Source organism: Quercus lobata, chromosome 12 (genome assembly GCF_001633185.2).
Source record: "Quercus lobata isolate SW786 chromosome 12, ValleyOak3.0 Primary Assembly, whole genome shotgun sequence".
NCBI lineage: Eukaryota > Viridiplantae > Streptophyta > Magnoliopsida > Fagales > Fagaceae > Quercus > Quercus lobata.
Window position 1 is genome coordinate 29,805,298 of NC_044915.1, and position 27,523 is coordinate 29,832,820.

Genomic DNA, 27,523 nt, shown 5'->3' on the forward strand with positions numbered 1-27,523 from the left:
AAAGTTCTAGCTTCCCAAATCCCACTTAATCTCATCAAGCCTTACCCCCTTTCATGAACAAAACTTTAAATGAAACTCAAGATTTGATCAAAAATGCCCAAACCAGTCATGGCACTCTTAGCGAAATAGGAGACATATTCTCAGTTCATCATAAAATTTTGTGTATAGTATAACTTGCCCCACCCTCCCTTAAAAGATACCATGGCTTTTGAGTGGAGTTGTGGTGTGCCTTTGTGTTAGAACCATAGTTGTCAATATCGTACGATATGCGATACATATTGTACGATACGCGATACATATTGTACGATACATATCGTATCATGTGTAAAAAGTTTTGTATTGTATCGACGTATTGTAAGTGCTCATGAATCGTACGATACAGTGTGTGTATCATACGAATCATATCGTATCGTAAAATTGTACGTATCGTACGATACAAAGACAAATGCTTGAAAATGAGAAATTTGTACTTTTATTTGAATCTAACAAGTTGTTAGGTTTGTTTTTAACACAAAATTATTAGGTTACTTAATTTGGCCTTATAAAATAACATCTTCATAAGTTTTTTTCCTCTCTCTTTCTCTTATAAAATTTGGACTACACTAGTACACACTTACACTTTACTTTAATATTTGCAAATTTATTTTTTATACTATGAATAAGATATGAATTGACAATATAATTATTTTTAATTTTTGTCATTATTGTTATAAGTCCAAGAAACTAGAATGCCAAGAAGAATTTTTTTTTTAAATTATTAAAATAAAAAGAACAAGAAGAGATAGCAAATGTTAATGACGATGAAGAAACTTTTAATGAAGAAACAAGTTTGCAAAATGATAAACATGATAATAGCATTGAGTTAGATTGGGTTTATTAGGCAATATGATGAAAATAAATTATTATTTTTGGGTTATTTGTAATATATTATCACTTTTGAATTTAAATAATTTGAATGTGTATGTTATAAACACATGCTAGTTTGATTTATTTAGTTAATTTGTTAAATATTATTACATAAGTGATGAATAAATTAGTCATTAGTTGAATATATTTAAAATTTATAATAAATATACCATTTATATATGTATATCTATAATTTTTTATAAATTTTATTAAGTGTTTGTGTATCTTACGATACATGATACGGAAAAATAAAAAATCGATTCACGATACGATTCACGTTTTGACAACTATGATTAGAACCTCTTTCCCTCTCCCTTGTGTGTGTGTGTGTGTTTGTTTCTTAAAAAAAAAAAAAATAAATTAAAAAAAAAAATGAGTACCACTTAAATATATTTTAGAAATTTAGGGATTATACCAATATGAATAATATCTAATCAAATCCCTTGAAACTCTCAACATTAAAGTCAAATTAAAAAAAAAAAAAATACATTAAGAAATAAAATATTAGATGATTCTAATGCTCCCTGCATCATCGTGAAGTCTAAGAGCTTTAAACAATGGTCTTATGTAACTCATCGTTCAAGTTTCCGTTACTGATGAACAGATACTAATTCTAGTGAAGCCCTTTATCGAGGGTATACTTCAGTAATGGATGCCTTATTGACAGACAACGGAATCAATTCGCTTTTTGATTTATCTGACTCCAATTCCACCGAAGGCATGTTTCGCTCTGTTCGGAAATATGCTGGATTTTTAGGTGATGCCAGAGTAATAGAGTAACTGTTTAGCATGAGGACTATTGAAGCCATTGTGGGCCTGTCAACTGGATTTTCTTGTACACATAATAAGCTAATTTGAAGACATCTAGTCACTTCATTTCTCGAGTAAGAATCTCCCAAAGTGGGATCCAAAAATTCCAGTAGTGTTCCGTCCTTCCAATGTTTCCAAGCCTACACCAATTGGTAAGGTCATGTTAGAAAGTTACACTCTTTACTCTCAATTGATGTGATGAAATTTGCAAAAACATAAGATCTATTCATACTCACAAAGCTCAAAAGGTCAGCTGGACCATCTGATTGATAAAAAGAAGTGTTTTTCTTGCCACTTAAAATCTCTAAAATTAATACACCAAAGCTATACACATTAGATTTCACTGAGAATTGTCTATGTGTAACATATTCTGGAGATATATAACCACTGCAAAACAACACATTGATACCACATTAATATTGATAATAAGAAAGTAATAACATATGCTAATGCGATTACATAAACAATGCTATGCATGTACTACATCTTATACCATTACTCCACGCGTACATTCAAGCTGTAGCGATAGAAGATTGGAGTAACTATGCATCTCCAAATTATTTGATTTTCCCCCCCTAACTTCTTTGCCTTAGAAGTAGTTTAATTGTAAGATGACCAAATGAATTTAGAACTTACAATGTACCGACAACCCTACTAGTGTTTCCTTGCATTTGGTCAACTCCAAAAATCTTAGCCATTCCAAAATCTGAAATCTTTGGATTCATGTCCTCATCTAATAAAACGTTACTAGCTTTAAGATCACGATGAATAATTCTAAGCCGTGAATCTTCATGAAGATAAAGTGTTCCTTGAGCAATCCCTCCAATAATCTTATAACGTCTCGACCAATCTAGTTGTCCATGACTTTCTGGTTCTACACAGCCATCAAAATTCCATATCCTAGGCAAAATAATCAACTAAATTTACATATATATATTCAACCAATTCAATTAATTTTGGAAAAACAAATTTTAAATATAATATATATATATATATATATATAGAGAGAGAGAGAGAGACAGAGACAGAGACAGAGAAACAGTCTAATTATGTTAAAACTATGGTTAAATAATTAAATTCACAACTTCTTACCTTAAGCTTATAAAAAAATCAGTAATTTATCAAAAATTCATTCATCTCTTGTAAGTTACAGAGGACCATGATGAATTTCTAAATATTTAAGAAAATTGCAAACTATGCCCTTATTTTCCCTTTGAAGTTAATATTTAATCTCACATTTCTGCAGACACAAGAAAAGCGAACATATGATTGCAAGGAACAGACCAAATAGAGAGTAGTCATGGCTTTTATTGGGAACAAATTCGTAGACAAGTATATTTTCATCTCCTTCCAAACAAAATCCAAAAATCCATACAAGATTTCTGTGTTGAAGCTTGGCTGCCAATACAATTTCACTTTTAAATTCTCTTGCACCTTGTCCACAACTTCGTGATAATCTCTTTACAGCTATTTCTTGTCCATTGGGAAGTATGCCCTGAAAATATTATTCAACTTAGAATAATTTGCCCCTTACTATTTGAATAATATCAACATCCATGGCTTCAGCATTATCAGATTTTTGCTTGCTCTGAATTAGCTATACATAAACAAGTAGATGATCGTACAGCCAAAGAATAAGCAAATAATGAATTTTTATCACGTACCTTGTAAACTTGACCAAATCCACATTCACCTAGTTTGTTATCATCTGAGAACTTATTGGTGGCAGCTTCAATTGTAGCAAAATCAAATTGCAATGACTCTACAGTCGATATTTCATTAGTAGCTGCACAAGAAACAGTAAATGTAAGTCACTACTAGTAAAGCATTAGGAAATATAAGAATTTATAAAGTTAAACAATTTATTCTTTACCATTTTCTTCCTGTACAGCATTGTACTTTTTTCTTGCTTTCCATCTCATAAGGAAGCAGAAGCCCATAAACAATAGGACCACAGAGATAGAAATGGGAACAACAATGGCAACAATAGTCTGCGATGAGATATGACTTTTTCCTGCATAAAAATTACTTTGGTCCACTGCTAAGCTACAAAGAAAGAGTAATGCCATAGGTACAAACTATTTTACAATATTTTTACAAATCATTGATGTGGCAAATTCTTATTAGTTTTAATTTGAGCCATCATTAATATCACATTTTTATTTACCAATAATTATTTGGTAAATGCTAAGCCACATCAGCAGTTTGTAAAAATGTTATAAAATAGTTTGTGTTTGTAGTATTACTCTAAAAGAAAATGCTAAATATACTATAAATTTTTTTACAAATTGACATAATAATAAATGTGATTAGTGTCACTTCAAGAACTAATAAATATGTAAATTAACTTTTTATAATTTGTAACACATTAGTTTGTAAGTTTTATATATAAAAAAAATTGTAATATCAATCATAACATCACGCAATTTATAGTTAGAGGTGCTTTGCAAATAATATATATATATATATATATATATATATATATATATATAAAACTATTGAAAATGTTTAAAAAAAAAACAAATTCATACCTTTGATATGTGTATTAAAAGCGTGAAGAAAATGCAATTTAACGGTTAGATTTTCAAAATATGTAATAATGTTTACTTTTGTAAGGTTGAATTTTATCAACCATCTTGTTGGTTTTATTCCGTTCAAAATTTGCTTGTATTTTAGCAATTAGTAACTCTATATTTATATTTATGTGGGAATCATGTAAGGATAGTGAGTGAAAAAGTGTGAAGAAATGTTCAAGATTGTGCAAGGATGCAGAGACTCGCGGGTGACTCGCGACTGGCAAGCCGCCAAAGTTGGCACACGTGTGAAGCATGCAAGGGAGCTGAAGAATCATGCCAACTGTTGCACTACAGGACAAAAGTCCCAGGTTGGCCAAGCCGTTAGCTCGCGGCTTGAGCTCGCGACTCAGCCCTGTCGCGAGGCCAAGTCGCTAGACCACCCTGTTTAGGAAAAACTGACTTTTCGCATTCCTTTTCACCCTAATATATATAGATCCTTATACCCACAATATTTAGAGAGCTTCTAGAGAGAATTTTGAGAGAGAAACCCTAAAGAAAAACAAGATTGATTCATCCACAATCTTCACATAGAGACTCTTCAAATTCCTCTACTTTCTTCCTCTCCATTGTTACATCCTTGAGAGGTACATTACCAAAACCTTTTCTCACCATACCCATATCTGTGAGAAGGCCATTTAGTGTTTGGGAAGCAGTTAAGAAAGGACCAATTTCATATTAGTTGATGCTATGGTCAAGTAGCAGAATCCGGTAAGCTAAAACAGAAATAGGTTCGGCGTAACCTCGTTGGAGTAGGAGCTTGGAGGGCTTAGGTATATTGGGTAGATTAGGCTTGGAGGGTCTTCTGCTATTCATGTATCCCAACTACATTCTTTAGTGGATTGTTTATCGCTTGGAGGGCGGCGGAGAGGTTTTATGCTGAGGGCTTCGGTTTCCTCTTCGATAACACAACGTGTGTTGTCCTTGTGTTAGCATCTCTCTTCCCTTAATCTTTTCCATTTAATTTCTGCTGTGGATGTGATTTTATTTGGTTTAAATTGTTTATCAATTCTGTATTAAGCTTATGTTCGTATTTCGCACATTAATTGTTTGACATTAAGCTTGAATTGATAATTTGTAAATTGGGGGTCTAAAGGTTCATAGTGTTTTATACACTAATTAAATTTTCAACTTTATTGCGTAAGATTGTAGAGCCTTATGCTACAATCAATTTTGTAGCTAAATTTTTTCATTTTAAAACTTCTAGAAATTTTGCAATTATAGAAGATGTAGGAAGAAAGTGTAATCTAATGGTAGATTTGTCAAAATTTACATCCAATAAAAATATATCAAGTGAAGCTGTAGTCTTAAGTTACAACCAAGTTTATTGGAAAACTTTGTCCATAGATTTATTTTGTTATTAAAATTACATATTATATTTGAAATAGATTAAATTCAAGATTCATATTAAGTATCTGTTTGGCATGATTAATTTTGCTAACTTATTTTACTATTTAGCTTATTTTTGCTACTATTCATGGGTCTATTCAGCCAACTTTTACCTTTATCTACAGTACTTTCAGTAAAAAAAAAAAAAATTCAGTTTTAGCAAAATAAGCAAATCCCAAACAGATTCTAAGCGTCCGTTTGGCAAAAATTAATTTTGCCAACTTATTTTACTATTCAGCTTATTTTTGCTACTATTTATGAGTCTCATTGTATTATTTCAACTAACTTTTACCTTTGTCTATAGTATTTTCAACAAAAAGTTTTCAGTTTCAGCAAAATAAGCAAATCCTAAACAGACCCTAAATATTATAAATTCTTTTCTCAAAAAAATATTTAAATATTATAAATCTAAAATCTATCCATTAATATTATATAAAAAATTCTATTTGGTAGCATTTTATGGTCCACTAACTTATTTATAGGTCACTCGTAACATCCTGTCACACGCGTATTCATTTTATTTATTTACATATAATAATAACTAATTTTCTTTTTAAATAAAATAAAATAAACACATAGCTTATTGCAAGTAAAATGATCTTTTGGTAAAAGTAAAAAAAAGTGAGAAAGTAGCTGTTGTGAAATATTAAGTTTTGACAATGTAAGGTTGAATTTATTCAATCATGTGTTGGATTTATTTCGTGCCAAATTTGCTTGTATTTTAGCAATTAGATACCTTGTATTTAGGTGAAAATGATGTAAAGGTTGTGTGTGTGAGAGTGTGAAGAAAACTCAAGAAGTGTGCAAATCAAAGGAGTCTCGTGACTGGATCTTGCGATTGACTCGCAACTGGCAAGTTGCCAAAGTGGCACACGTGTGAAGCATGCAGGGAACTAAAGGGTCACGACAGTTGGAGCACTATAGGACAAAAATATACAGTCTGACCAGGTAGTTAGCTCGCGACTCAAACTCGCAACTCGTTCCATTCGTGAGGCTGAGTCGCCAGAATGCCCTATTTGGATGAAACCTGACTTTTCACATTCCTCACATACACTACTATAAATACCTTATACCCACGAAATGTAGAGAGTTTCTAGAGATAATTTTTGAGAGAGAAACCCTAGAGAAAAACAAGATTGACTCATCGACAGTCTTCATCATTTGATTTTCCGAATTCCTCTACTCTTACCCTCTCCATTGACATATCCTTAAGATGTACATTTTGTTAAATCCTTATCTCATCATACCCATATCAGTGAGGAGGTATTTTGGTGCTTGGGAAGCAGTTCGGAGATGACCAATTTACTTGGTTAAGGCAATGGGCTTATTGCGGGATCCAGGAAACTAAAGAAGACAAAGTTAGGCGTAACCCTGTTGAAGCAAGAAGCTTGAAGGGCTTAGGTGCACTGGGTATATTAGGCTTGGAGGGTCTTCTACTATTCATGTATTCCAATTTTATTCTCTAGTGGATCATTTGATCGCTTGAAGGGAGGTAGAGAGGTTTTTCGCTGAGTTCTTCAGTTTCTTCTTCGATAACACATGCCGGTGTTATCTTTGTATTTGCATCTCTCTTCCCTTACTTTTTACCTTTTAATTGCTGCTGTGTTTGTGATTAATTTGGTTATAGCTTATATACATCATTCTACACATATATTGTTTGTGTATAAGTTTATGTTGGTATTGTTAAAATTGAGGGTCTAAACATTCATTAGTGTTTTACACACTAATTGAAATTTCAATTTTTATCAGAACAGGTGCACTTGCTATGGTTTCATTACCTAAATGCGATCCTAGACCGTTGTTGAGAAGGATAGATCTCAATCACTTAAGGCTCCATCATATTTTGATGGGAGAAACTATGCATTTTGGAAAGTCCGTATGAGGGCATTTCTATGCTCCATTGATGAATGTTTGGGATGCTGCAGAGATAGGATGGACTAGGTTGGAGGCCACCAAATCCACATGGGATAAGGCAGCCCTTGCAGCAGCTAACACTAATAGCAAGGCTTTAAATTTTATTTTCTGTGGTGTTTCTCCTGATGAGTTTCACAGGATTTCTCGTGTTACAATTGCCAAGGAGACATGGCAAATCTTGGAGACGACCTATGAAGGCACCAAAAAGGTGAAGGACACCAAATTGCAAATGCTAACCACACGCTTCGAGGAGTTGAAGATGAGTGAAGATGAGTCATTCGACTCATTTTATGGGAAACTAAATGAAGTGGTGATTGGGAAATTCAACTTAGGAGAAAAGACGGACGACTCCAAGATTGTGAGGAAGATCCTACGATCATTGTCGGAGAGCTTCCATGCAAAGGTTACTACCATCGAAGAGAGAAAAGACCTTGATGAGATTAAAATTCAAGAACTCATCGGCTCTCTTCAAACGTATAAGTTATCTCTACCATCAAAAAGGAAGAGCAAATCTCTTGCTCTAAAGACAATCAATGAGAGAGTGGAAGCTCAAGACTCCTTGAATGAGGATGAGGTTGAAAAGGAAGTGGTGTACCTTGCTAAGAACTTCCACAAGTTCTTGAAGTTCAAGAGAGATGGGAAGTCCTTTGAGAAGAGAAAATTCTCAAATTTTAAGAAGGACAAGAAAGACTTAAGAAGAAGGATTCAAAAGGCTTCCCCCCATCTTAAATGGTCTCGTGCTTTGAGTGCAAAGGGCATGGACATGTAAAGAAAGAATGCCCCACTTATTTGAAGGCAAAGGGTAAAATATTTGCCACTACCCTTAGTGACTCAGATAGTTCAAATTCAGATTCGGAAGAAAGTTATGATGGAGAAGGAAACTACTCTGCATTTATGACCATTGCACCCGTGGATTCTTCAAAGATTTGAATGCACTAGTGGAAGAGCTCGGTGAGCACACTGAAGTGGAGTCAATAGGAGTTGGGGAGGAATCCGATGATGAAGGTGAAGAATGTGTCTATGAAGGAACAAAGGGATTGCAAGAAATTTATAATTCTCTTCTAGAGAAGACCGGAGGGTATGCAAGAGTGGCTAAGACAGCCATAAGAAAAATGAAGAGAGTAGAGCAAGATTACAAAAGTCTTCTAGTGCCATACAAGGAGACTAAATGTGAAGTTGAGACATTAAACAGAGAACTTACTGAAGCCTATTCCAAGATGAAGTTTCTTGATTTTGAAGTGATTCAAGCTAATGCTATAGTGGAGCAGGTTTCCTCCAAAAAGCTTGATGAAGTACTTGCACATCAAAAGCCCCTTTCTGATAAAAGTGGCTTGGGATACACCGAAGAGAGTAGTTCAAGCGCCAATGTGTCTAAGGGGATGAAGTTTGTTAAAACAAAGGAACCAATGGTAGCAACTCCAACTACAGAGAAAGGGAAGTTAGAGAAGAAACCAAAGGTGGTTGCTCAACGGGTTTTAACAAAGTCTCCAAACCTAGTTGTGGCTAAATTCGAAGTGAAAGGAAAATCTCTTCTAAAGTCACAAAGAGGACCACAAACTCAACACTTTTGCCATCATTGTGGAATCCGAGGACACACTAGACCTAATTGCCACAAGCTTCAGGCATTAAAGAATGGCAGCTCTCAAAGGCCAAGAGGACAAAGAAATGGCAAAGGGAATCTCAAGCAATCGAAAGGGGGAGAAGCTGAGTCTAATATTGGTGATGTGATAAAGATGATAGACACCATCACTTCTTGTTTGGCAAACTTCACCCTAAGGTTTGAGAATCATAACTCAAGTACCCAATTCTCTTAGAATATCACTCCAAATGCACGTGCCGTATGGGTGAAGAAGGGTACACATGCATAAGCATTAGAACATGCCCATGCATCAATTCTTTCTATAAGTTGTGTCTTGGCTTGGCTATTTTCCTAGTAATCATTCTAGCATATTTTGACAAATTTTTGTTTGTTTTTAAGTGCTTTGAATGTTTTCTTTTTTATCAGTATTTACTTTCTTTTGTGTTAAAAATCCAAAAACACATAAAAAGTAGAAAATCCAAAAAGTTTAATCAACATTATTGTGTTTTGTCACACGCATGTTTTGCCTTGTATCTTTGTACAAATGGATTTGTGCATTTACAAGTATAGCTTGTTCTATATGCACTCATATCATTGTGGAAAAAATCTTGACATCTCTGTGATTGTTGTAAATAGATCTTCAAACTTGTCATGAATGATTGGTCAATGGTTTTGTTGATCTTGAGACTTGCATAGACTTGTGTCTATATATCTTCCCACCCTTTTATTTTTTTGCTTAAAGGGCTCAACCAATGTAAATCTCAAAATGAAAAGAGATAATGAGTTGTAAAAGTCGTCACACATACTAGTATTTGACTAGGAAAAAGGGAATGCGACTTTTATGAAAATGTATGGTTTCCAAAAGCCAAAGGCTTACTAATCAAATTGAAATATAAAAAATTTTAGGCATCAATCTCAAAATGAGATGTATTGTTCCAAAATGATCAAATGTTATAAAATGTATGAACCCAAATGAAAAGCTTCAAAATTATGTATTCAAGTTTTGTGGGAGGTCATATATGCATACTTCTATAATTGAGATTGGTCACTCTTCCTCATGCTAATTGTGTATGTCTTGGTTGAATTGATCATTGAAGTTTCACATTAGACTAAGGACTATCTCATCTTTGATACCCACACACATCACACTTGTCTATGTTCAATGAATGCCTTATTCATTCGTGTGATTGTACTTGATTAAATGTGTTGCACTTACTTAATCATATGTTGATCAAACACAAAAAGATTTTTGAGTATTTTAATTATTTTTGGAAAGTGTTTTTGTTTTGAAAATTTTCAAATATTTCAAAAACTGTGTAACTCTGTTTTGGCGACTCACTCTTGCGGGTCAATCAAGTCGCGAGACCCTAGTCGCGAGCTTACTCAGAAGATCTCGTGACTCTCTGGTGAGTCAAGCCCCCAATCGCAAAAAAGACTTAGAAAAATTTCAAATTTTCTGTATTTTTAGCATTTTCGCGACTCACTTTGGTGACTAGTTCGCGAGTGGAAGCTCCAGTCATGAGTTTACTTAGAATGCTTTGCGACTCCCTTCGAGACTTACTCGTGAGTGGACCTTCCAGTCTCAAAAAAAAAATTAGACAAATTTTTCAAAATTTGTCACACGGGATTTTGAAGACTTGACTTGGCGACTTGCTCGTGACTTATTCCAACCACGAAAAACGCGTGTTTTGTACAAATAAGGTTAAATCCAATATAGTTTTCAAAAACTTTTCAGTTTTTTCTCGCATCACGTGTTGCTTCATTGTCTTGTCCGCCTCTCCCTCTTCCAAAACCATCATTTTCACTCACAAAACCTCTATTTTCTTCATCAATCCTTTACCAATCTTCAAGAAAAGGTATGGGTTTTCTCTTTTTCTCAAAGTATTTCATGTTTCTAGCCCTTGATTTCTTGGATTTTGTGTTTTTGTTGAGAATTGAAAATATGATGTTAGAATATGATTTGTTGACAAGGCTTTAATCATCCAAGAGCGATTTGTGGACCTTGTTGATTTGAAGGACTACTTTATCCCAGGCTGTTTTCAAGATAAGGGTTGGGAAAAGCTCCATAGTGATCTCCTCAAGGTGTGTGCACCATTGATTCTATAATTCTATGCCAATGCCATTCTACGGGAGGATGAAATAGATTGTTAGCTTAGAGGGCATGAGTTCACCATTGATGTGGAGGACATTGATGAGGTTCTTGGCTTTGATGACCTAGAACATGATTTCACTCATTTCAAGGACAGAATGCTTTCCATAGAGATGGTTCAATCCCATATCGGTGGTGTTAGAGAAGGAAGATGTCTCAACACAACTACTTTTCCACCGGATTTGAGATGTCTTACATACATCATGATGTTCAATCTAGACCCGGTGAAGAAGATGACCACCATCAACAATGCTAGAGCCATTTTTCTCATGGAGCTTCGGGAAAATACCTATATTGACATTAGTGCTCATGCACTCTCCATCATTGCCGATGAAACAAGGACAACTTCAAGGGCAAAGCTTATTCTCCCTAGTCTACTCATACGACTCTTTCATGCAAAAGGTGTGGAAAGTCCCCAAGACATCAGCCTCATGCCTACTCCTTTAGCTATCAATGCTCTAACAATCGCAAGGATCAAGGTTCATCTTCCGGGTGATGAAGAGGAGGGTGATCAAACACAAGGAGAGCCTATGGACATAGAGACTGAAGCAGAAGGACAACCCTCAATTGCATGAAGTCGTGGTAAAAGGAGTAGAGACTCATCATCTTCAGGAGAGCCTCTAGATGCATCTCAGATCATTCCTGATAGGATTGACGGCCTGCGAGATGTCTGGAATGAGCACTCAGACAGGCTGACTTCTATTCAAGAACAAATCAACTTGCTTTCAGCCAAGTTTGATAGCTTCATTGACCAGCCTTAGTCCTTTGGCCATTTCAGTCAAAAAGGGGAAGATATAGATGGAGTAGCTCTTGAGGGGAGCCCTACCTTGAGGGGGAGAAATGTTTATAAGTTTTTATAGTTTTTATGGTTTATGTTTGGATTTAGTTCTATTATGGGTTTTCATAGCACTTATCTTAGTATCTTGGTTTGGTTTTTAAGTACTCTATAACTTTAGTACTTGGTTTTAAAATATTTGGACATGGTGTGTTATGAATGCTTGAATGTTTTAGTTATTTATACTATGCTTTATTTTGTACCTTTGTTTTGTAGCTTATTAGTACTTTTAGTTAATGTTATGTATTTTCTTTAGTACTCCACACTTGTGCCCTTGTTGGATCTTGTATCGTTGATGCAAATACCTTTGTGTTTTTGTATCGATTACATGTTGGACATGCAAATGACATTTTGGACATGGTGTGTTATGAATGCTTGAATGTTTTCGCTATTTAAACTATGCTTTATTTTGTACCTTTGCTTTGTAGCTTATTAGTACTTTTAGTTAATGTTATGCATTTTCTTTTGTACTCCACACTTGTGCCCTTGTTGAATCTTGTATCCTTGATGCAAATACCTTTGTGTTTTTGTATCGGTTATGTGTTGGACATGCAAATAACATTTTGCATTGAGCTTATTTGCTTGCATGTCCGGATATTCATTCCCTGTGTGAATGATCATTGTGATCACTACTTATAGTGATTGTTCATGTTTGATCAAGCCATGCTTTATTGCTATAGTCATTATTGCTTAATCGCATTGTGCTTGTTCCATAGGTATTTCAAGATTTCTACTTACAATGATCATCTTGTGTTATTGTTTTCAGGAAAACTTGTCCGTTTGGTTCAAGAGCTTCTAAGTTTCTAGAGTTTGGTGTGAGTGAGTTTTGGTTACTGTTCCCAACTCACATTTTAAGTCTAGAATCTGTTTTTGTCACAGAATAGCCAAAGGGGGAGATTGTAAGGTTGAATCTATTCAATTATGTGTTGACTTTATTCCATGCCAAATTTGCTTGTATTTTAGCAATTAGATACCCTATATTTAGGTGGGAATTATGTAAGGGTTATGTGTGAGAGAGTGTGAAAAAAACTCAAGATGTGTGCAAATCAAAGGAGTCTCGCGACTGGATCTCGTAATTGACTTGCGATTGGGAAGTCGCCAAAGTGGCACATGTGTGAAGCATACAGGGAACTGAAGGGTCACGACAGCTGGAGCACTACAGGACAAAAATATACAGCCTGGCCAGACAGTTAGCTCGTGACTCAAACTCGTGATTCGTTTCTGTCGCGAGGCTGAGTCGCCAGAATGCCCTGTTTGGATGAAACCTAACTTTTCACATTCCTCACATATACTACTATAAATACCCTTATACCCTTGAAATGTAGAGAGTTTCTAGAGAGAATTTTTGAGAGGGAAACCCTAGAGAAAAACAAGATTGACTCATCCACAATCTTCATCATTTGATTCTCCAAATTTCTCTACTCTCACCCTTTCTATTGACATATCCTTAAGAGGTACATTTTGCCAAATTCTTATCTCACCATACCCATATCAGTGAGGAGGTATTTTGGTGTTTGGGAAGCAGTTCGGAGATGACCAATTTCTTGGTTGACACAATGGGCTTAGTGCAGGATCCAGGAAGTTAAAGAAGACAAGGTTAGACATAACCCTGTTGGAGTAAGAAGCTTGGAGGGCTTAGGTGCACTGGGTAGATTATGCTTAGAGGGTCTTCTACTATTCATGTATCCTAAATTTATTCTTTAGTAGAACATTTGACCGCTTGGAAGGCGGCGGAGAGGTTTTTTGCCGAGTTCTTCGGTTTCTTCTTTGATAACACGTGCCGGTGTTATCTTTGTGTTTACATCTCTCTTCCTTTACTCTTTACCTTTTAATTACTGCTATGTTTGTGATTAATTATGGTTTAGAGTGTTTAACCTATTTAGTTATAGCTTATATGTATCATTCTACACATATATTGTTTGTGTATAAACTTGTGTTGATATTGTTAAAATTTGGGGGTCTAAACATTCGTTAGTATTTTACACACTAATTGAACTTTCAGACAAAAATATATATTTATCTTTAAAGTTTAAAGTTATTTTTATTTTTTCCTTTTAAGCTTCAAAATTTGTATTTTAGTTGTTCATATTTTATTCTGAATTTATATAGGTTTAGGCGTCTAGCCATATATTTCTATTAGTAATCTGATCATCCATGATTTGTTTTTGTGTTTACAACAATGAACTTCCTACAATATTGCACAATAATTTAGAATTAGTATTTTATAAAATATTTAAACAGTGACATTTTATACTCAAATCACTCAAGAAAATTGACGGCAGAATCAGTGTTTGTTTTTCATATACTTTTACCTTCTAGCTCCAATTTTTTCTAAAATTTTACAAACCTAGTCCATTTATTATAAAAATATATATATTAGTTTGCTTTTAGCTTTTTATGACAAATTTTGCATTAAACTGTCAAAAGCTATATCTTTTTAATAAATATCATGCATAGTTTCTAATAAATAAATGAATATCGTGTAAATAAGTTATGGAAAACTACAAAATACAGAACTTATATCAATTATGAAAACCGAATCAAATTAACAGAAAATATAAAAATACAACCTTAAAACGAAAAATATCAAAAATGAAAACAAACACCAACCTTAAGTGTTAAAAATTAAAGGCATTAAAAATTAAAATTTTAAAAATAAATTAGGAAAAAAATGAGCATTACCTTTCTGTACTGTTTCTAAATCAGAAGGTGGAGGAACAAGCGATGGCGGCGACCCCGACGTGTTTCCACCCTGGTAAAACGGGTAGACTTCAAACCTAGCAAAACAACTAGGATACAGACTCTTCCCCCTAGCTTTCCACCACAACAACCCGGCAGAGTCTGTATTGCTATCTGAATACACCTATTGCAATCGTATCCCGACAGGTCTGGCGTGCACTAAGCAAGGGTGTACAACGTTTGCAACGCCGTGAAATTCGCTGCTCTTGTTCCAAACATTTTAGCCCCAGTCCTAACATTTGAAATCCCACCAGCTAATTCGTTCATTGTTGCTCTTACTAGCTGGTCAAACCGGGCTGGGTCCGAAATATTCTGTGTGTTTACCAAGCGCGCGCCAGGGTCGGTGACCATGCTGTCAAAGATGTACTGGTAAGAATAGCTTAATATTCACTCGTCGTGCCAAGCCACCACCTCTTTCTGTGTTGGGCAGCGCTGGACTATGTCTTTTGTTGCGCTAGTAACGCAGTCTCGGCAGGTGTTTGCATCGAGGTTGCCGCAACAGAGGAAGAGGCCATAGGCCGTGTCGGCAGAGTTCCCACTGGAGGCAGTGGGGTTATAGAATTCAATATTGTTGGCTGTGGCGTTGGAGGAGAGGTAAGTGAGGAGGTGATTGGGATTGGTTTGGTAGGTACTGTTGGTGATGAAAGTGGTTGTGTTTAGGCAGACGATAGAGGTAGGTTGCAACAGCTTCGATTCTGGTTTGGCTATGAATGCTGATCAGAAAGTAGAGGACCAAAAGGGCCGGTCACGCACAGCTTAGGCAAGCCCATTATCATGACAAACCTCTTGCTTTCTGCAACTACATTTTTTGGTGGAAGATACAAACATCAATAAGGGGCTGATTAACAACATGTAACGCTCAGTAGTGAATAAAGTAATTAGTCAAGCCATCTCAATTTGTTTGTTGACTAAAGAAAAGACAAAAAAGTAACGAAGATGAGAATAAGCTGTCTGATTCATCAAAGCGAAAAAAAGTTTGAACTTTTAAAGTTTCAAAATTCCAAATCCTACGTTCTTCTTATAAAAAATTTAATAATAATCCTACGTTGAACATGTATCGTAGATGACATTAATTTCCATATGGTTTTGTTATAGAACAGCCCAATGGATAGGGACAGAAGTGAACCGTTCAACAAGCTCGCTTCTGTGGGCTGAATAATCTTCTTGTAGTTGGTTGGAGAAAGTCCAGTCATGCAAATTATGTGAGTAATATAGTCTTGCATCTAACTACCACTACAAAAAACAAGGTCGATAGCTGCGTTTGAAAAACGCAACTATAGACCTTAAAAGCGCAGCTATAGGTCCATAACCGTGTTTCTATAGCCGCGTTTTCAAATGCGACCTATCCTGCCCTACAATAGCCCCCTGCGGGAACCTATAGCAATGAAGCTATAGGTCCATAGGCGCATTTCTATAGCCAGGTTTGAAAACGCAACCTATTTTTCCCGACAATAAACCCCTGCGGGAACCTATAGCAGCATTTTTATAAACGCGGCTACAGATCACCCTATAGCTAGGTTTTTCCACAACCTATAAGTTGAGACCTATTGCTGCTATAGGTTCCGACGTTTGGTTTTTCTGTAGCCGCGTTTTTAAAAACGCAGCTATATGTAATAATTTTTTTCCTAAATGCAATCCTGCCCAAAACAAGACCTGTAATTCCTGCCAACACTCAACAGATGCAACCAATTGGAATGAACAAAACAAATTGCCAACACTCAACAGTTCCCAACCTTTTGCCAACAAACAAAACAAGTTCATTGCCAAAAGATTAATTACATAAACACAGCAAGTTCATTGCCCAAATAATTACACAAATAAAACAAGTTCCCAACAAAAGATTTTTACATCACAAGATGCATATCCGTCAAGGATTTTTTACATCACAAAAAAATGTTAGCAAGCATCATGGTACTTGATCAGCCAGTTTCCAGCAAGCATCATGGTACTTGATCAGTCAATCCAATGCCCATAGCTATAGCCAATTACCTGTGACAATGAGAACACCAGAAATTGCGTTGAATTGGGCTTGCAAAAGTCCCTAAGCTTGGAACACTTGAAAACAGTGCAAACACTAGAAAACACTTGAAAACACTCATGCATCATGGAACTATCAGCTACATTTAGCAAATGTAAAAAGGCATGTATAAAAATGTTCACTTGAAAGGTTTTTAGAACAAGGACACTTTCCTGTCGACATTCATGGTTGAAATTTTCTAATTTGATTTTATGTCTTATAGTACATCTACTTCCCTACTTCTTGCTTCATATATACTGATGTGGGACCTTCAAAGTGGAATAAAACCAACAAAGGCAGGAATATATCTGATTTGTATTTTTATTTTTTTCCCAATATAGTTGTATATTTTATAACGAATGGTTGCATTTGTTTTACCTAAAGATTCACAATTTCATTCCCATGAAGAGTCCCCATCAAGCATTGCCACCTTGAATATATTAAAGGCATCGTATTAATATCACATAACAATACTTTGCAAAAAGTAGTGTTTTGCTAAATAACATTTGTTTGGTACCTGAGACGGATCCAAATCACGTATATCACTGCTAAGTTGGGCGAACATTGCATTCATGTGCGTCATCACTTCGGCCATTTGCTGTTGTTCTTGGTGCCTTGCTTCTAATTGGGCTAGTTGCTCCCTAAGGATAGAGGAGTTATTCTCCAACTCCGAAATCCTTTAGGTCGTTCTGGTTAACGATAATGGAGTCAAGGTAAACTAGGAAGTGTTTGTGACACTTTTTCTAGATGGGGTGATTCCAAATCCCACCCCACGTACACGTCTAGGGCGCTTTGGACCAAACACCCGAGCATACTTATCATCTTTGGACCAGAGTGTTAGGACATATGTGATTCACTTGTTAGGAACATATGTCACTATTTTATGTAATTGGCTAATCCTTTAACAAAACACACTTTACTTGTATTTAGATAGATTTAGGATGTGTTTAATATTTCAAGAAAATGTGTTTCAAGATCAAGTGTTGAAACTATGTAAGTCTGTCCATCTATCGAGCTTGAAGAGCTGTTCCGACCCTGTGGCTCGACAAATAGGCATCTGTCGAGGTTTATGGAAAATAAAATTTCAATTATGTTTTGACTCTAATCCGTGATTATGTGTTTGGGCTTTATTTTCTCACAACCCTAGACATATAAAAGGATTATTTTAAAGGCCGTCAAAGTAAACACAAGTTGTAGAAGTGTTGAGCAAAGTTTGTTCAAGCAATTTGTGACCGGAGACACAGTTTTTCCCTAGTTCATCATTCTTATGAAGAAGTTTTTGTATTTGTGCACCATAGGGTTTTGTGACCAAGCATCTTCTTAATATTCATCGTTGGGATGAATTGAAGAACTTTGCAGCCAACAACTTTCTCTAGTTGGTGATTGAAGTTGCATACTGGGATCCGCACAATTGGTTAGTCACGTACTGGGAGCCGTGCATCAAAAGGAGAAATTGTCACTACAGAACAAGTCCAATTGGGTATTGGAATAAGAGTTCAACTATAGGTTAGTATAAGGTACTGAGATTCCTTTACTTGTAACCGCTTGTTGTGATAATAGTGGAATTTTGAGAATGGCGACCTTAAAATCATTTGGTGGGGTTTCTGCCGTGTTGGTTTTCCCCATTCATAAACAAATCACTGTGTCAATTTATTTTATGCTGCATACTTAGTTTATTGTTGATTTGTTTGTGCTACCACACGTTTGCATGTTAATTTGATCAATTAATAAACTTTGCTAATTAATCAATTAATTCATCACAAGGAGTCAATACGTTTTTAGCCTATCATAGAGGACTCCACTAGTACTACCAGGCTTTACTTGAAGTTGCATGTCCTCTTGACTCAAAAGTTCTTCCATCCTATTCTATACGTTTTCCCACAAGAACCAAATAACATATTGCACACCATAAACAATACAAACACAAAATATACTAAAATTTTATTAAATTATGCTTACCATGTTCTCTTGCGCATTGGGAGTAATAGAAGCCCCATCTTTCCTACGGTATACTTTTAGATACACATCTACGCGCTTGATCGGAGCCCCGTTAGCTTTCGCCTACATGATGAACAAAATTTCATACAATAAACACAATTGCTCTCAGATTTTTCATGTTGTTTATCATTTGCATTGACTAAGGTGTTCATGAATTCTAAGTTTATATCTACCACCAGCAAGATAGTAAAAGAGTATTTTCAACAATTAGTGTGATTCAAAAGCATAAAATTAGCTCATATGATACACGACTACAGTAGCACTTGTAATGCATTTCTTACCATGTTATCAGAAATTTGTGCAAAACTTTTGGCCCTAGACCTTGCTATCTCCTTTTGTTTACCTTGACTGACCTTGTTCTTGTTATTTAATGTCTGCAACCACATTACCGTCAAAGTAAATGAAAACAAAACATCTCTTGACTAAATTACTACTAAAATGAGATAGACGAATAAAGTAGCAGTACCACAGTTTTTTCCAAAAACCAATAGTTAACCAACTTGGCCCACTGCACCAAATCAACTTTTGACGGTATGTTGGCCAATACTTGTTCCTTTGTCGTATCACGTTTACAACGATCCTTCTTCAACTTGGTCCTCCGATTTCTCCTCAAGACCCCGAGTTGATGCATTGCCTATTCCATTTGATCAGATGATGCGACAATATCGGGGTCAATTAGATACCGCTTCTGAAATGCAAAAGTGGAGTTAGCAAATCCACATTACTAAATATGATATTTAATTAGGATAGCAGTTGTAAATGACTTTTACTTACACTTTATTTTTATATTACCTCAATCTTAATCCAACAATCCTGTTTAAATTTTTTAGGGACGCGTAGCCACACAACAGGCGTAAGTGGGCATAATAAGCCATTCTCACAAAAAGTTCCCAACCACCAAATGAACGTGCCACCGTCCGGACCAATCGGTTGGCCTTCATCATTTAACGGCAATGGGATTTTCCAAGATCCATCCAATGCCCATATGTCAACTAGCCTTGTAGGACCACGTCTTTTAATCCTATTTTCCCCTGCTGGGGTTTGTTCCAAATCATCTGTATATACAAAATCACCAATATTAGGGCTGAATTATCAAATCTCACAAGTAATGAAACATATCTCACCATGAAAAAATTATTCATTTAGTAACCTAATGTGATATTAAGGGTTTATAATTTCATTTAAACAAAACTTCAGTACATTTACGCAGGAGAGATTTCAGGAGGTGATTTTGCATTTAATTATTAATGTAGTGGTTTTATGAAAAAAAAAAAAAAAAAAAAAAAGACTCATTCTATAATCTTACAGCCAACCCATCAAGTTAATGATAATGGAATATTAAAGATTTAAATTAAAGTAGATAATATGTAAAGTCAATAATCTATATATATATATATATATTGTAAAACAAATTAGGAATAAAACTAAATAGGAAAGATAAATATTATGTTGTCAATTCTAACCATATAGCATTTGAAGTAGATATATATCCAAATTGCACTAACTTTGTTGTTTTTACTTGATGTTTAAGATTATGTGATGCAGCATTTGGGTAAGCAATCCTTACTTCATTAAAATATTAACAATAGGATTTCCTTATGTCCCAAGCTCTGCCCTTTAAGCATAAAGGCTAGTTTGTTGATTCATCATCAAAGGTGTATTAAGTTTACTAGAATAGTGCCACTGTTTAGTATAACAACCCAAGATCACTCCATTACCTTTTATGTGACAAATTGTAATTGGTCATGTGACAAGGATGAGTGTGATGAACTTGCTTGTGAATATTTTATTGCTTTCTTTTAGTTAAAGATCTAGAAATGTGATCAACTAAATTCAACCATTGTAAAATATTTTTACACTACATTGAAGTAGTAAAAGCATAGTCTGCCTAGAAAAGTTAAAGTAAAAGAAAAGAAAAATCAATAGGATTTTTATTCAAAGACATGTTAAGTACCAGGGGCGTGTGTCTTATTATCATCAGAGATAATCAGTCTTGCCTGCTGAGAAATATGGGCCTCCTCATCTTGTGCCTCCACTCTTTGTCATCCATCTGACGTTCCTTCACCAATGTAAACAAGTGGCAATTGCTGTTTCCTCTTCCCCATACTTGCGTCCAACACCTTCATAACACAAACATAAAGATAATTATAGCCAACAACCAATCACATGAACAAATAACAACATGAAGAAATAACCATTCTAACAACATGAAGATAATATTATACTAACAACATGAAGAAATAACAGTTTTAAAGTTAATGGTATATGTTAAAACTATTATTTCTTAAGAACATGAAGAAATTACAGTTTTAACATATGTATGCAACAACATGAAGAATAACAGTTTCATATGATAATTACTTATGTTAAAACTATTATTTCTTAAAAACATGAAAAGGAACACAGTTTTCACATATATATGCAAAATTGTCCAACTTTGCACGCAATAGACTTTTACAAATTCTACTTACAGTTTCAATAATAACTATAACATAATTACACATACAACAATAGTACCCTATTACACTACTCATCATTGCTGTATTTGACTTCGTTGTCATCTTCATCGTTGGACTCATTATCAATGAACTCACAATCATCTAAGTTGTCCATTTCATAAAGATCTCTTTTGTCAATGATAGAGGCATCAATTTTCATCCCCTTCACATCATCTAGACCACAATGAAGGTTTTCCCTACTAATATCTTTACTAGTTACACTGTACAGAATGTTCTCATAAAACTCGTACGTGTCATCCTTGTCACAATAGGGGCCAATATTGTCATCAAACACATCTCTGGCTTTAGTTTTGACAACAACATACCAATCTTTGTGCCTTTTATCTTCAACATAAAAAACTTGCGTAGCTTGAGATGGCAAGACATATGGTTCATCCACTATTTCCTCCCCACCATGTATGGAGTGTGTAAAATTCACCATAGGAAACCCAAACTCATCAGTCTTATATCCCCTCCTATTTTAATAGTCAACCCATGCACACTTGAATAACACGTGTTTGACATTGCCAAAATAATTTAGCTCAATAATATTTGTTAACACACCATAGTACATAATGCCACCTTCAGTGGCAACACTAACTCCACTATTTTGCATTTTCCTATTTGTCTCGACATTCGAACTTCTAAATTTTAACCCATTTATGACATAAAGCTTCAGCTGATTTACTAAGGTATATGGCCCTTTAGAAAGTGTGATAATTGTATCAATAAGTGAAGTTCTTTCCCAATTAGCATTAGTCATTGACATCACATTTTACAGCCAAACAAACTTATTATAATTCATACAGTAATTCTACTTATGGGAAAGTTACAAGCTTGAGAAGTTGAAGATGTCAAACGTACGTGAGACTTAAACTAACCACAAAACTTCTCCATGTGGTGCTTATGAATAATTGCCTCGAATATACGACGGTAGCACCTTCAAAGTTCATCCTCCACCATACTTTTGTGCATCCTGCATGCGATGCCAATTGTGTTAGTGTTAATACACCTAGTGTACATTAGATCATCACGCAATGATATTGGTGTTTGTAGTACTTACTCACGAAACTGGTAAATGTTCTCAGAATTGAACAACATCTAGCGATGAGCTTGGGCGAACTCCTTACTGTCTAGTGTCACACTTGAAACCGCCCCTATTGACTCCTCCATCGTCCCTGTGGGTCGATTAAATATAGTTTCAACTTATTCCATATACCGTAAACAAAACGTTAAGCATTCCTCCACTATGTATCCTTTTGAAAAAACAAGCTAACTTTATCAAAGGCCCAGTAACGTACGATGGCAACGATCCTTGTAAAGCTATTAGAAGGAGTTGTTGTATCAAGATGTGATTATCGTGACTCTTACCAGAAATCTTGTGTTATTTCAGATTGACACGATGTGAGATGTTGGAAACATATATATTAGACACTCTTACGTCCCGCAAAACTTGTAAGAAACCATATTTCTCCAATGGAGTCATATGAAAACACACGGGCGGTATGGTATACTTATCATCACCTTTTTGCCGTAGGTGGAATTCACTCCTTATTCCCATGTCTGCCAAGTCAAGGCGTGCCTTGTAATTATCCTTTGTCCAGTCCTTCAAGTTTAGCACCGTGCCAAGTATATCGTCCATCACATTCTTCTCTATATGCATTACATCAAGATTGTGTTGCAACTTGTGATCCTCCCAATAAGGCAAGCTAAAAAACATACTTCTTTTCTTCCAAGCGCACTAGTTTTCCTCACCTCTCTTTCTTTTATTGTAAAGAAGTTGACATTTCTTCCCCAAACAACGTCCAACTAAACTTTCAGTCTCCATAAGTATGTCTGATGTAACTAGTGCCACAAGAGCCACTTACATATCAGTAGATCCATCAAATAACTTATCTTCATCCTGAAATTCGTGGTCATTATCCAACCATCACCTATGTCCCATGTAATAGAATTTGTGGCCATGTTTTAAATATCAAGAGTCGGCCTTCGAGGCATAACAAGGACACGCAAACTTACCCTTTGTACTCCAACCTGACACATCTACATATGTAGGAAAATCAGGAATAGTCCACATCAATGCTGCACACAATTGGAATACATTTTTTGAAGATGCATCATATGCTTCTACTCCAACTTTTCATAATTCCCTTAGTTCTTCCATTAAGGGTTGCAAGTACACATCTATCACAATCCCTGGTGATGTAAGACCAGGAATAACTAGTAATAGAATCAAGGATGATCGTTTCATGCACACTCAAGGTGGGATATTGTAAGGGACTAGCATGACAGGACAAGTGCTATGAGTAGTACTCAGAATTCTGAAAGGGTTGAACCCATCCGTAGCTAATCCAAGTCTGACATTACAAGGCTTAGACGAGAACTATAAATGTGTAGTGTCAAACATTTTCTATGAATCCGAGTCAGCAGGATGCCACATTACCCCGTCATCTGTACGACCATTAACATGCCATTTCATAGAACTAGCCAAGTCGGGTGACAAAAACAATCGCTACAATCTTGGCTTCAAGGTTAACCACCGTAGGATCTTTGTAGCTTTCTTCTTTCCCTTACTAAATGAGGCATTATTACCTGTAACGGATGCCTCATTCGTTTTCCACCTTGAAACTTTGCAACAAGGACACACCTCGAGGTTAACATTCTCCTTCCAAAATAACATACAATCATTGGGACAAGCATGGATCTTCTCATAACCCAAACCCAAATCTCAGACTATCTTCTTAGCCTCATAATGGTCCTTTGGCAACTTAGCGTCTAAAGGAAGCATATCCATCAAGACTTGAAGCAACATAGTAAATGACTTGTGTGGGGTTCTAAGAATTTAGGTTTAAATGTATTAAAATTTCAATTTGTAATGTTGGCAAACCATGATCCAAACATTCTAGTCTTGTTTAGACTTGCTCAAAGTATTTGGTTTTTATGTAAAGTTGGAATTGAGTTACTGCAGAATTTATTATCCAATTTTATTTGGCTCGATTGATCAAGAATTAGACTCGATCGATCAAAAGTTGTGCAAATTTTTTTTTTTTGGCAGAAATTTTCAACTTAGCCCAAGCTCGTTTGACGTGTAGGGTTTTATGTTGTCTTAAGTATAAAAGGGAAAACCCTAGCAACGTTTTGGAGATGCTCCATATGTTATGTGTGTGAATCTTTTGTGAGATTAAGAGGTGGTTGCCTTCACACATACTTGGGTTTCCAAATTTCAAGATTATGTCAAGAACTTGGTGATCGATTCAGTTGCTGCATTAAGAGCTTAAAGATACACACGCAAGGGTGCTTGTACTTGTTGGGAATCCAAGAAAGAAGTAGTCCGTGGACTCGGAGCTATCACATGGTCATGGTAGTAAATTTCCTACTCGAGGTAGCAATAAGATGTTAGTGATCTAAGTCATTATTGCATAAACTTCAATTCTTTCATAGTGGATTCAGTTTTACCTTGAGGATCGCTAGGTTAAATCCTCCCTAGGTTTTTTATCGGTTTGGTTTTCCTAGGTTATCAAATTGTTGTGTTCTTTATTTTCCACACTTTATAATAATATGATATATGTGTGTTAACCTAGACTTGATAATTTTACTGAGTAATCACTTGGCTGATTGCCTAGGTTAATCTAGTTGTGTTTTAAGGGGTCTAAAAACATACAACTTGTTCGTCCAACCACAAAGAGTCTTCAACTGGAACAACACAACGATGGCTGAAAATTACCTAGGTTAATCTAGTTGTGTTTTGAACCAATGGATTTTTGATGATCCAAGCTGTTTTTCTTAAAATTGATTAATGGGTTTTTGTTATAAGATGGTATATAACTGTTCTTGATGGTTTGATTTGATCAATTTGGTGTTTTGTGAGAAATTGAAAATTCTAGGGCTTGAATGAATCCAAATTAGGTTTTTGTTCAATTTGGTTTAATTTGAAGAAATTGGCTTGTTTGGTTGATTGATTTGGTCATTAAAAATTGTTATCTATCATGTATAATGGTCAATTTGTTCAAATTTTTGGTTTTTTTGAAATTGGGTTTTTCAAATTTTGGGGTTTTTACTGTAACCTCTATGCTCAAGCCAATTTTGTGATTTTAAACCTAAATTGAACCTATTCTCACTGCATCAGGGCATGCATCATGTGTTGATAATGTTCATGCATCATATAGAATTGTTATTTCTATATATATTTTTTTTTTCTGTATTAACCTACAGTCTGCCCATGGTTTTTTTTGTTTCCTTTTTGGTTCTTTTCTTTCCTTAGCATCATACCTAGGAAAACTAGAGCTAATAGGACCTTCACTTCTTCTCCTTCCCCCAACTTTGATAGTGAGTGGTTCCTGAGTGAGGAAAACCAGGTAGCGTATGAGAAGCTTAACCTTAGGAGAAACATTTAGGCTAAGAGAAAGATTCTTTTAGATGAGCTAGATCCTGAGATTAGGCGTAACTTTGAGCGTAGGGGCTGGTTACCTTTATTGGATATTTCTCATCCTCCTCTGGCTACCTTGATTAGAGAGTTTTATTTAAATCTCTCTGTCCACTCCTATGATGCCAACACTCTTGTGAGGAGTTGGGTATGGGGTGTAGGGTACACCATTACTTCGGTAGTGGTTGATGCTCTTGGGGTACCAGTGGTCCACCATCCTGTCTACCCTTATGATGAGTCTCCTCCCTTGGACGACATCATGTCTTATACCACTGGGTCTTCTATCCAGTGGGGTTTTGATCCTTAGATCACTACTGCTGAGCTCACTACGATTCACTATCTTTTCTTTAGGATTGCTTGTCATTCTTTTTGGCCTATCTCTCATCTGCACACCATTTCTTTGGAGCGTTATGCATTTTTATATGCCCTTGTTACTGATGCTCCTATTAGCTTTCCTCATCTTTTCATTCGTTCTTTGATTGAGGTTCATAGGAGTAGTTCTACTACTCATGCTTTGTTCTTCCCTATTTTTATTCACAAGATTCTTTTACATCTTGGTTTAGTTAAGTTTCTAGCATTCGAGCCTGTCCATATCAGAGCTCCTATAGGTGTCACCTTTCTTAAGCAGAGGGCTGCTCAGATGAGAGCTACCTCTAAATGCCCTAGGGTAGAGCCTTCTGGTGTCGCACCCCTCCTCCTCCTTCTTCTACAGGTGATGCTACAACTGAGGGGCCCGTTGATCCTGCTGCTACTGTTGATGTTCCTCCACCTTCTACTTTGGATGATTCAGACATTCGACGTATGTTGGAGACTGTCATGACCGTTCAAGTGGCTCATGGTCAGATTTTGGTGGATATGCTTGATGAGCTTCATGCTTTAAGAGCGGATCTGAAGCATTTGAGACAATCACCTCCGCCACCTTTTTTGGATAATGGATTATGATTGCCCTTTGGCATTTCGTTAGAAAAAGGGAGAGTACATTTGTAAAGGGTTTTTGTAGTTAGGGGGAGATTTTTGTATCTACGGAGCTTGTGGAGCTATTAGATTGTATTTAGGTGCTTCATTGTGTATTTACATTTTTGGCTCATGATGTATTCTTTGTTTTGATTGGGTTATTCATGATAAGGGGAGATACATTGATTTGTATATGTTTCTTGTTTCACATTGCTTAATGATTTATATTTATGAGTTATTCATGATATATGTCTTTATTATGTGTTATGTGAAATCAAGAAGTTATTTTTGTTTTGCTTGTATTTTCCACACATGCATTTATGTGTTTATTAAGTGTTTTAGGAAATACAAAGGTTGATTTAGTCATGCTGCTGTCTACACTTACAACTAATAGATAGTAGTTAGGTTGGATTTTTTGTGTTGGGTTATATTTTTGTAATGGGCTATTTTTATGTAAACTTTGAGCAATTTTGTTTAGTTTATGTTTTGTCGCGGATTGCCAAAGGGGGAGTTTGTTGGGTCCTAAGACTTTAGGTTTAAATGTATTAAAACTTCAATTTGTAATGTTGGCAAACCATGATCAAAACGTTTTAGTCTTGTTTAGACTTGCTTAAAGTATTTGCTTTTTATGTAAAGTTGGAATCGAGTTACTACAGAATTTATTGTGCAATTCTGACTGGCTTAATTGATCGAGAATTAGACTCGATCAATCGAAAGTCGTGCAGATTATTTTTTTGCA

At 35.5% G+C, this 27,523-nt stretch overlaps 1 pseudogene; it reads right to left on the reverse strand.

The window, feature by feature from the left end:
* Positions 1-1,532: 1,532 nt before the first annotated feature.
* Positions 1,533-19,540, reverse strand: LOC115970516 (annotated as a pseudogene).
* Between the last annotated feature and the right edge of the window lie 7,983 nt (positions 19,541-27,523).